At 35.4% G+C, this 10901-nt stretch overlaps 1 non-coding gene across 1 annotated transcript; it reads left to right on the forward strand.

The window, feature by feature from the left end:
- The first annotated feature begins 337 nt into the window (after nt 1-337).
- Nucleotides 338-440, forward strand: LOC113197752 (U6 spliceosomal RNA). The gene has a single exon (XR_003302742.1). It is a non-coding gene; the product is annotated as a U6 spliceosomal RNA (small nuclear RNA).
- The last annotated feature ends 10461 nt before the right edge of the window (nt 441-10901 follow it).

Raw genomic sequence — 10901 nt, forward strand, 5'->3', positions numbered from 1 at the left:
TGAACTTTTTATTCTCCTGCCTCAGGCTGCAGAGCTGCTGAGATTACAGTCATGCTTCACCATACCTGACTCATTTGGTGTGTTTTCTATGGTCTTTGCTTTATTTGTTTAGGGTGTATTTTGATTCAAATGATATATTGTGCACTTTACTATTGCTTTTCCTTTTCAATTTAAATACAATCCTCTAGTGTTTTTCTCTCTTTGCATTTTTCTTAGAGGTGTGGTGAGCATAAATAAGAGAATAATTCTGAAATATTTGGTGGAGAATGTCATTGATTATTATTGCATTGTGATATATAAATTGGCATTCTCTCTATGAAAATGACTGGTATTGTTCTTGCTTTGGCAGCATACATACTAAAATTGGAACAACACAGAGAAGACTAGCATGGTTGCTGTGCAAGAATAACATACAAATTTATTAAACATTCCATATTTTTACCCAGCTGTCTCATTTCTTGGTATTTATCCAAAAGAACTATAATCATCATACCATAGTGATACAGCCACATCAATGTTTATAGCAGCACAATTCACAATAGCCAAATAATGGAACCAGTCCAGTTGCCTTTCAATAGATGAATGGACAAAGAAACTGTGATATACATAAACAATGCAGTTTTAGTCAATCATAAAGAAGAATAAAATTTTGGCATTTACTAGTAAATCGATGAAAATGGAGAACATCATGCCAAGTGGAATAAGCCAGATTCAGAAAATTAATGGTCAAATATTTTCTCTTATATGTGAAAGCTAGAGCAAAATGAGGTAAAAAAGGGAAGATATCATATCATAAAGATAGAGGGAAGATCAGTGTAGTAGAAGAAGGAGATTGACAGGGAGGAAGGAGGAACAGGAAAGGGGAGGAAATGTGGGATGAATCTAATAAAAAGCACACTATGTGCATGTATAAATATACCACAGTGAATTCTACCTTTATGTATATCTATAAAGCACTGATCAAATATAAATAAGTAAAAGAGCAAAAAGAAATCAGAGGAGCGGAAGAAGGAGAAGAGAGAGAGGGAGGAGGAGAGTGAAAGGGGTGGGTACCAGAAAATGAAATGGAGTAAATCAAATTCCATGCCTGTATGATCTTGACAAAATGAATCCCAATTATTCTGTATAACCATAATGTACTAGTAAAAGTAAAAATGGCTTATATTTATTATGTCATCCTTCAACTAATATATCTAAATGATCCTTTAATACATTGCCATTTTAAAAATGGGTTTTTAAAGAGTAATTTTAAATTTAGAGAAAAATTGAGAAGTCAGTACAGATAATATCAATAAACCCTGCACCTAGTTCCCCCTCTTATTAACATCTTACCTTAATATGGTATATTTGTTATAATTAATTAACTAATATCCATGAGCTATTATTAAAGTTGACAGTTTATTCTAATTTTCAAGGTTTTCCCTTAATGTCCTTGAATTCTGGGATCTCATCCACCACATCACATTACAGTTAGTTGTCATGTGTTCCAAGGCTTCTCTTGGTTGTGAAGGTCTTAGACTTTGCTTCTGACCACTTTGACAGTTTTTAGGAACATGATCAGGTATTTTGTAGGAAGGTCTGTGTTGGATTGTATGATTTTTTCCCTCACTATTTGGGGAATTGAGGAAGAAGAGCATGAAGATAAAGTGACACTTTTATTATCTGTCAACAATACTTAGTGTCAACATGATTTTCCCCATCGATGCTGACCTTGATCACGTCCTTGAGGTACCATTTGTTAGGTCTCTCCACTGAGAAGTTTTTCTTCCCCTGCTCCTTTCCTCACAGTGTTCTTGGTTAGGAAGTCACTAGGTGTGGCCCAAACTCAAAGAGTGAGGAGTCATGCTTCCTGCTCTTTGAGCATGGAATATTTACAAAAATTGTTTGGAGGTTTTCACAGATGATTTATCTCATCTTCTGCATTTATTTATTTATTCAATCCGTACTTTGTATCAGTATGGGCTCATGTATTTACTTTATGCTTTGTATCATGATCTCCTACTAATATATTTTTTTTTGCTCAAATTATTCCAGCCATTGGCCATTGTGAGCTCTTTCAGTTGGCTCCTGTGTTCCTTTGATTTACACTTATCAGTGTAAAGCTTTTTTCTTTTGTGTTTGTTTTGAGTAGACTGCTTATTTATTTTCAAAATTATAAAACAATTTTTTAAAGTTTACATATGAGCTTTTACCTTTTCTAGTTTTTAAAAATTCTTTTTGTTTCTGTTTTTTAACACGGTGGATTTGAACCCAAGGGCTTTCCACATGGTTGTCAAGCCCTCTACCATTGAGTTATATCTCCAGCCATATTTATTTATTTATTTTTAAAATTTTGAGACAGGGTTTCATTATGTTGCCCAGGCTAGCTTCAAACTTGCCATCCTCCTACCTCAGCTTCCTGAATATCTGGGATTACAGGTATGCAGCACCATGTTCTGAAGTTTATTATTATTATTATTATTATTATTATTATTATTATTATTTTAAATTCTTATTTCACCACTTACCCTCAAAGAACAGAGATTTAGCTTCCTTTCTTCCTTCCTTCAGCTGGGAATTGAACCTAGGGCCTCCCACATGCTAGGCAAAAGTTACAGGTTGTAGAACCGATCTGAAATTGAATTTCCAATTTATTTGGTCATCAAACACGATACCAGATGTAAATCTGGTAGAGCACAAATGAAGTATAACTGCATTTAGAATGAAGTGTGCAGTAAAAATGTCACCAGTTACAGTGATATCTGATTTCTCAGCTGTGGTTGAACAGAGCAATGTCCACTTCTGGAAAAATGTCCCCTGTTAGCTTCCAGTCCCTACATTCTCCTGTTTTCTATAACTTTTCTTCCAGAGAGTCTCTGGCAATAGTTAAGTGTCAATGGTAGCTGCCTTCTCTGTGATTATTCTCTACTCCTAATCTTTAAATCAACTTTGTATGCTTGTTAGGAGCCTTCAGCTTGATCTTTCTCTTGATCTTATTCTCTACTTTTATTAAAGTTTTAGATACTGGAATATTTTGAAAAGCACCCCCCCCAACACACACACTTTTTGCAAAGCAAAAGTGCAGGTCTTAAGCTCTGTTTATTTATTTATTTATTTATCTATTTTGCAGTGGCCTTTTGAATGGATTCTTAGGCCTCCATTAGCTTTCCTATAGGAAATATCTAAGCAATCCTCAGTCTTTATCAGGAAGTTATATCCACTTATCGTTTTTCAACTTCCTTTTTGGAGTATGAATTAGCTGTAAACATGCTGAGAGTACTCATCTGCCATATGCTTCTGGCCAAAAATATTTGTTTTGGCTGCTACAGAAACTCTGGCAATAGAGTCTTCAGAAATATAACAGGTGGCCTTTCCACTGGCCTTAACTTGTAGCATTTAGGTAGCCTTCTATTACCATGTGTTTTGAACCTTGGCTACACATTATAATTATATGGGGAGCTTGCCACATGTACTGAGGTTTGACCCTCTTAGAGTTTGATGTTCAATTGACCATTAGTGATGCCAGACAGAGGAATGTTTTCAAAAAGTCTTAAGCGATGGTAACATGAAGCTCCATTCGCTGATCATTGACATGTGCAGTAGAATAGCCTTTGCGTCAATTGCCCTTGGTATTCACTTGTGCCTCACCGTTCCTGACTGAGTAATGTTGGGCATGTTGCTAAGACCTCCTGAGCCCAGTGTCTCCTCTGTTTATTACCACATTCCAAAAGCTTGGTTTGGAAGAATGAATACTTTAATTCCCACTCCAGTTCTTTTTTTCTATGACCGTTTCTCATTTTTCTCCCATTGTGACACTACTTTTACCATAAGTGTCCTTTCCTTTTGATCTCTAAAATGTCAATATATTTAATCATGAGTACTTTATATCCTGTTATAATTGACGATAACAGCAGTGGTTCAAAAGTCAAGAAAGAGGACCTGGGGTCAGCTGTACTTCCTTCATTTATTTTTACTACATTTAGATTAGACACCTGGTCCCTGACTCTAGCTTTGATCTTTTGTCAGATCTTTTCTTGTATTTTGGGGGGGACTGTATTTGACATTATATTATTATTATTATTATTATTTTATATTTTGGCACTTTTGGAATTGAATCCAGTGGTACTTTACCACTGAGCTATCTACCCAGCCCTTTTTTACTTTTCATTTTGAGAAAGCCCCTTGCTAAGTTGCTGAGGCTGGCTTTGAACTTGTAAATCTTCTGCTTCAGCTTCCCAAGCTGCTGGATCATACATGTGCATCACCATGCACAGCTTAAACTCTTGTTCTTTAGAGTTAACCTGTTCGAAATACCAGGATCCTACCACGTTATGCCCACCTTATGGTCAGTTACACGAGGGTAGTGATGGTGATATGATCATGATAACTACAGTGTTTCTAGAACCCTTTGCTGAATTACATTATATAAAAGGGTCTATGGTCTAAGTGGGAGAACATGAGTTAAGTAAGCATGCTTCTCTGTTTTCAAATTTCTTTTTTGATTGAATCAAGAGCTAATTCTTAAGAGCATTCTAAAGTCAGTTTTCCCAGCAATTCATGTCCCTTATGAAATGAAAGAATATTTTTTAATGAGATTTTTCTCTTTTCATGAAAAACTACTGTTAAACCATTCACATTAAACAAATTATTTTTAAAATGTTATTTCATTTTTGTTTTCAGCTCTGAAATTTTACCTGAAACCAATAATACTTTTTTACTTTGAAATTTCAATTGACAACATTTCTAGGTTATAATCAATGTGGATTTGATGCTAACTACAGAAAAACCAAAACACTAGGTATGAAGTTCAAACTAGTGGGGAAAAGGACTATATAATAGATACCTACATCACATACTGGTGATTTTTTTTATTTTGATGTTATAAATAATGTATAGTTCAGAGGCATTTCAATCCATAAAAGGCTATCTCAGATCCATTTGTGAAGTGTTCCATTTTAAGAACCATAAAAATTCAACAGCAATCTAGAGCCCCAAACATTAAAAAAGTCAATATTCATCTTCATCATAGAGAATGAGTTGCGTTTTGCTCAGCAAAACAAAATTCTCTTCCATGAAAACCTGCAGATCAAGCAATTCATTGTCTTGGTTGGCTTTATAATAACTAAATAGTAACAAAGAAATGAAGGAAAAACTGTTTCTGTGAAAAGGTGACCAAAGATTGAGAGACGGCTTGGTTAGCCACTTTCCTGTTGTAATTTAGAAACTGATAATGAGAACCTAGCTTGGACATGTCTATCATCCCCACCCTTAGTTTTTCATGGGATTAAAAGAAAGAGAAGCAAGGAAGATATTTTAAAGCAGACAGCTAACTCTCATGATCTCCATGAAGGCAGAAGGCAGAAGACAGTTATAATTGATGAAATGTGTGCACATATAATCCTGGGCACAGTAAGGAGGTCTTGTTAAACTGGAAAGTCACTTATTACTTGAGGGAAAGATGCAGAAGAATTGGGGAAGTTCCATAGAATAAATTCTGAGCAGAAAGAAAACATTACTAACTTATATTAAAGTATAAATTATGCCTTTGTCTTATTTTGGGGACCAAATTTCAACTTTTTAATATCAATATTATTCTAGAGACTTTTGGAGAAGCAAAAATGGTTTGTGAATGAGATGGACATCATTACCCTAAGTACATGTATGAAGACATGAATGGTGTAACTCTACTGTGTGTACAACCAGAGATATAAAAAATTGTGCTTTATGTGTGTAATATGAATTGTAATGCATTCTGTTGTCATATGTAACAAATTAGAATAAATAAAAAATGGTTTACATCTTAAGGCATTTTGATGAGTTAAGTTAATCTTCTATGAAATAGTTTAAGGCAGGCAGAATGAGGTTGATAAATATGATGTAACCACCTGGAAAATGTGTACTTTCTGAAGGCTTCATAAGAACTTGTTGTTGGGTCTTCATCAGACAAACTGTCAGGTCCTTGATGCTAAAGAACTTGTTTACATGCAATGGGCCTTTAAAATATACTTTTTTTGACCAGATCTTATATTATCTTATATAAAGTTTTGAATTGCTTAGGTTCATCATATAGAGTTATTGCTTTTTTTTTTTATTGGCTAGAATACTTTTTTTTCTTCTTTTTTAGTACCAGGGATTGAACTCAGGGCACTCGGTCACTAAGCCACATCACAGTCTTGTTTTGTATTTTATTTAGAGACAGGGTCTCACTGAGTTGCTTAGCACCTTTGTTTTGCTGAGGCTGGCTTTGAACTCAGGATCCTCCTGCCTCAATCTCCCAAGCCGCTGGGATTATAGGTGTCTGCCATCATACCTGGCTGAGTTATTGCTTTTGGAATCACTCCAGATTGATTTTGTTTTGTATCACAAGTATAACTCACTTTTACAATCGATAAAATACAGATTTACAAAAGCTTAAGAATTTTAGAAGAGTTCTAACATAGATTCTTGGAGGGACAGTGTCAGAGATAGGTAAGTTTGCACTGTAGGTCCAGGAAAATCCACATGAAACAAGTTAGGAGGGAGGTCCCAAACTGGATGCCATGTCAACAGGACAAAAGGACAGGTACACTGACCTTGGTCCAAACCAGGCCTCAGAGTTAAGGCAGGTGACATATAGATCCACAGGGCAGGCAGTGAGCCCAGACCCAGCTGGAAGGTGATCATAGGAATAAGAGGCTTTGGAGGACTAGAATGTTAAGCAAAGACATAAAAAACTGAACAGTAACAAGGACTGAGCACCAGGGATATGGAAAACTGGAGCCTAGTAGTCTGTAGTAAGGACACAGAGAACTGTGGGTGACCAGGAATGGCACTCTAAGGCCCGTGCTGAAGGTGATCATTAGATGGTAAGTCGTGGTGCTAGAACCACCAAGGAGTAGCAGAGTATGAAGGGTAAAGCAGGGGTGGGCTCTCACAGGGCCTTGGGTACCAGGGTAAGAAACTTCAGTGTCAACTTTAGGTACTGAGGAGTGGCTGAAAGCTTTTAAGCAGGTGAAAGCCAAGTTCAAATTTGCCTTTTACATGATTTTTGCTGGTGGCAATGAAGTCTTGACTTAAAGAAGTTAAATCACTGGAGGAAGCCTGTAAGGAGGCTGTTGCAGTGGGAGATGATGAAGGCCTGAGCTAGAGCAGTTGTATTATATTTATAGAAACAGATCACATGTAATGAAGCACTTGTTGGAGGTATGAGTTTAAATTGTTTTAGGGGGAGAGAATTTGTCCTAAGTTTGCTGACAAGAATGACATGCAAATGTAGAGATACACTGATACACTTAAAATCTGTGAACTTCATAAGTTGTACCTTTAAATAAAAAAAATACAAAGTAAATTGCTAGATACCTTGTAACTTGTAGAGGAGATGCTAATTATATTTTGAAGCAAATTTTCTTTTTTTTTTTTCCCTTGGAGTACCCCACACATAGGTCTTATATGACTCAGATTTTTCCCAGTAAGCAGAATCTGAGCAATTATGGGTAATACTTTACTGGGAAGTGTCGATGTGTTTTGTTGTTTGATTTTTGAGACTGCTATGTTGGCAAGGGATCCTTCTGTCTCAGTTTTTGGAGTAGTTTGAACAGCAGTTGCGTATTTTGCAGGAGGCAGGAAAGAGGCAAAGTGAAACAAAGAAGGAAAAGCCAATCCAAGGAAGTGTTATCAAGTAGAACCATTGTGGGGAAGTCAGTTGTTCATCTCAAGGAATTTTTCGAGGAGCAGCATGAAATGCATTTTAGGAGAAATTTTAATCCACTAGCTGCTTCATAAAGAATAACTTTCCTATACCTGTGGGTGTCCCTTGCTTTGTCATCAAGTTAGAAACCCCAGTGTGGGAGGTAAGAGGCATAAACTTCACAAATGGAATACTGCAGGTGATAGTGAGAAGAGACAGTCCCAGTTTTGACATCTTGTTCTTGAGACTCAGGCATTATGGCTATTCAGGATATGGCAATCATTTTTTAGCTGTTGGCACCATATCAAGGAGGATAGCACCCTAACCCTGCATCTTATTTTTTTTCTTGAACTGATACCTTTGCTGAGTCTTTGACAAGACTTCCACTGTTCTGTTGGACTGGACACTTCTGTAGTAGGTACATGATAGTACCAACAGGCACATGCTCATTGTCATACTTTGTTTGCAATAAAATAAGCTCCTTGGTTTAAGGCAATGTATGAAATACCATTTGATAGCTCAGGCATTCTGAGGATGCTGCAAAAGACATTTGGACAGGGATGGTAACCTCTTATGAGAATAGTTGTAAATTCTGGAAAGGACTAAATTATGGCACTCTTCAGACTCAAGGAATCTAATGTAATCAACCTGCCACCAGGTGACTGGTTGTTCTCCAGAAAGCATTGTTCCACATTGGTTCCTTCCCCCTCCTCCCCCTCCTCCTCCTCCTCCTCTTCTTCTTCTTCTTTTTTGGTATCAGATATGGAACCTAGGGGTGCTTAACCTCTAAGCCACATCCCCAGCCCTTTTTATATTTTAGAGACAAGTTCTCACTGATTACTTAGAACTCACAAAGTTGCTGAGGTTGGCTTTGAACTCGAGATACTCTAGCTTCAGCCTCCCAAACCACTGGGATTATAGGTGTGTGCCACTGTGCCTGACTAGTTGATTCATTATAGGACACTCAACAATGATTTCTGCCTCTGATAAATTGTCACTCAGCAGTGAGAGTAAGTAGATCAGACTTTGTGAAAGTTGGTCCTCTGCATTGTCTTCATCCTTACCATTGTGAATGCTAGGTTCATGCGTCTATTATACCAGTTCCTGATTGGCCCAAAGGGAGAGACTTTTTGACAGTCATTGAATAAGTCATTCCATGTACCTATTATTTTTTTTTCCCAAAGGAAAACCAATATAATGAATTATTAGCAAGTTGGTCACACTGTGAAAAAGTTAACAAAATCCAGCTTACTCTGCAATCCTTCCAAGTATCATTGTCTATGAATTCTGATTCATAGGCAATGGTGTAGCCACAGCAAAGCTCATTGCTTCACATTTATTTATGTATTCCTAGTAAATCAAAAGTTGAAAAACTCTGAGTTATTGCAAAGCCACTGCATGCCATGGTTATTATTATCTAGTTTCCTGTAAGAAATGGGGCTTTTTTGCCTTTTAATCCATACACGATCCAGTTTTAAACTATGATCTTAAGTGCATGATTTTTAAGGCTATTTTTGATATCAGCAGTTGTTGACTTGGTTTGCCAGAAAACAGAACTATAATTGATGCATTGTAGTTATATATATATAATATTGAAATGCATTGTGGTATATGCACCTAGTACTTTTAACTCTTTTGCTTATGTACCATTTAAAATAATATTGAAAAATATATGTATTTCTTCCACAGTAAGTTGATATATAAAATTTTTTACTTTAATTTGTTAAAAATTATGTAATATCAGGCCATCTGTACATTAAATTCAACTATCAAATAACTTTAACAATTTTCAGTGGACTCATTTATAATAATCTCATAGCCATAATGATTTATTTAAAAATATGTGAACAAGATTATGTAATTGTCAGAAATTATGTGCTATTTCTTTTATTCTTGAACCCACTTCTGTTCCAATTTTTCCCACGTATTTTAAATCTAATATGATGTTTTTATGTCTAAATGTCTTATACTGATCACATACTATTTACTGTAAAAAACATGGTTATGAATTAAAATTTTAAATTAACATTTTCTGTCATATGTATCTAATATATATAACTTTGCTATTATCATTATTACAAAAAGCAACTTATTTCACAAATTTTTATTATTATGTAATCATATTTATGAACATAAAAGTAAACTTTATAGGAAAAGGCTTATAAGGAGATACTTTAGTTCTATGTCTGTATTTGAATATTAGTGCTTTCTAGAATGAAATAGAATTTAATGGAATACAACAGCCAAAAGAATGCATAGTACTAAGTGTACAAAAGTATATTAAATCCTGGTATAATCTTGTTAATCTAAATCTACCAAGCTTGTTATCAGAATTAATGAGCAGAGAAGCTTGTGATGATTGACAGCTGTCAGAAAACTTGGCATTCAACTAAAAAGTATATGTGAATTTACATAGTGTAGTTGTGAAAACAAAAATTCTGCATCCTCAAAATTAAGCTGAGGATCTGGAAATTTCATTGCTTTAACATGATCCATGCTCGCTTACCTTTGGAGTACTTTTTTCTTTATGTAACCCAGGGATCCTTGTACTCTAATTTGAAGACCCCTAATTACCTGCCATCTTTTATGAACATAATCAATCAATTCCATGATGATCTAATAAAGCAAAAGTATAAAGAAAATAGAAAATGCTTGTAAGCAGGATGTGCATTTTCAGTAAAAATTAAAGCACAAAACAAAGAAGAGCTAATTTAAAAAAAAGATGATAAAGTTAATGTCTGTAAACAGTGTTGGAATGTTTCCTAAAGAGGAAACAGCAAGTTAAACAAATATAAGAAGTGCTGATTGGATTCTATTGGCAATAACAGATAAAGGATTAATAAAAATGTTTGCATTGAATGAAAAGAAGAAAATCAACCTTTTTTTAAAAAAATATTTATCAAGTTGTAGATGAACACATAGTATCCTTATTTTTTTTTTATGTGTGGCTGAGGAACGAAAGAAAATCAACCTTTTAATGCATGTGGCCATCCATGGATCCCCATCAAAACTGCTGGTCATTTAGCTTAACGGGAACTTAGGAAAAGATATGTATGGGCTGGGGCTGTAACTCAGTGGCACAAAGTTTGCCTATCATGTATGAGGCAATGAGTTATATTCTTAGCACCACATTAAACAAAATAAACAGAATAAAAGCATTCTGTCCATAAGGAAAAAAAAAGAAGATATGCATGTGATGAGCAACTTGGAACCTAAGCCTGGTGACAGTTCTCTGGTGAACTCTTTCTCAGTACAC

Source organism: Urocitellus parryii, chromosome 1 (assembly GCF_045843805.1).
Source record: "Urocitellus parryii isolate mUroPar1 chromosome 1, mUroPar1.hap1, whole genome shotgun sequence".
NCBI lineage: Eukaryota > Metazoa > Chordata > Mammalia > Rodentia > Sciuridae > Urocitellus > Urocitellus parryii.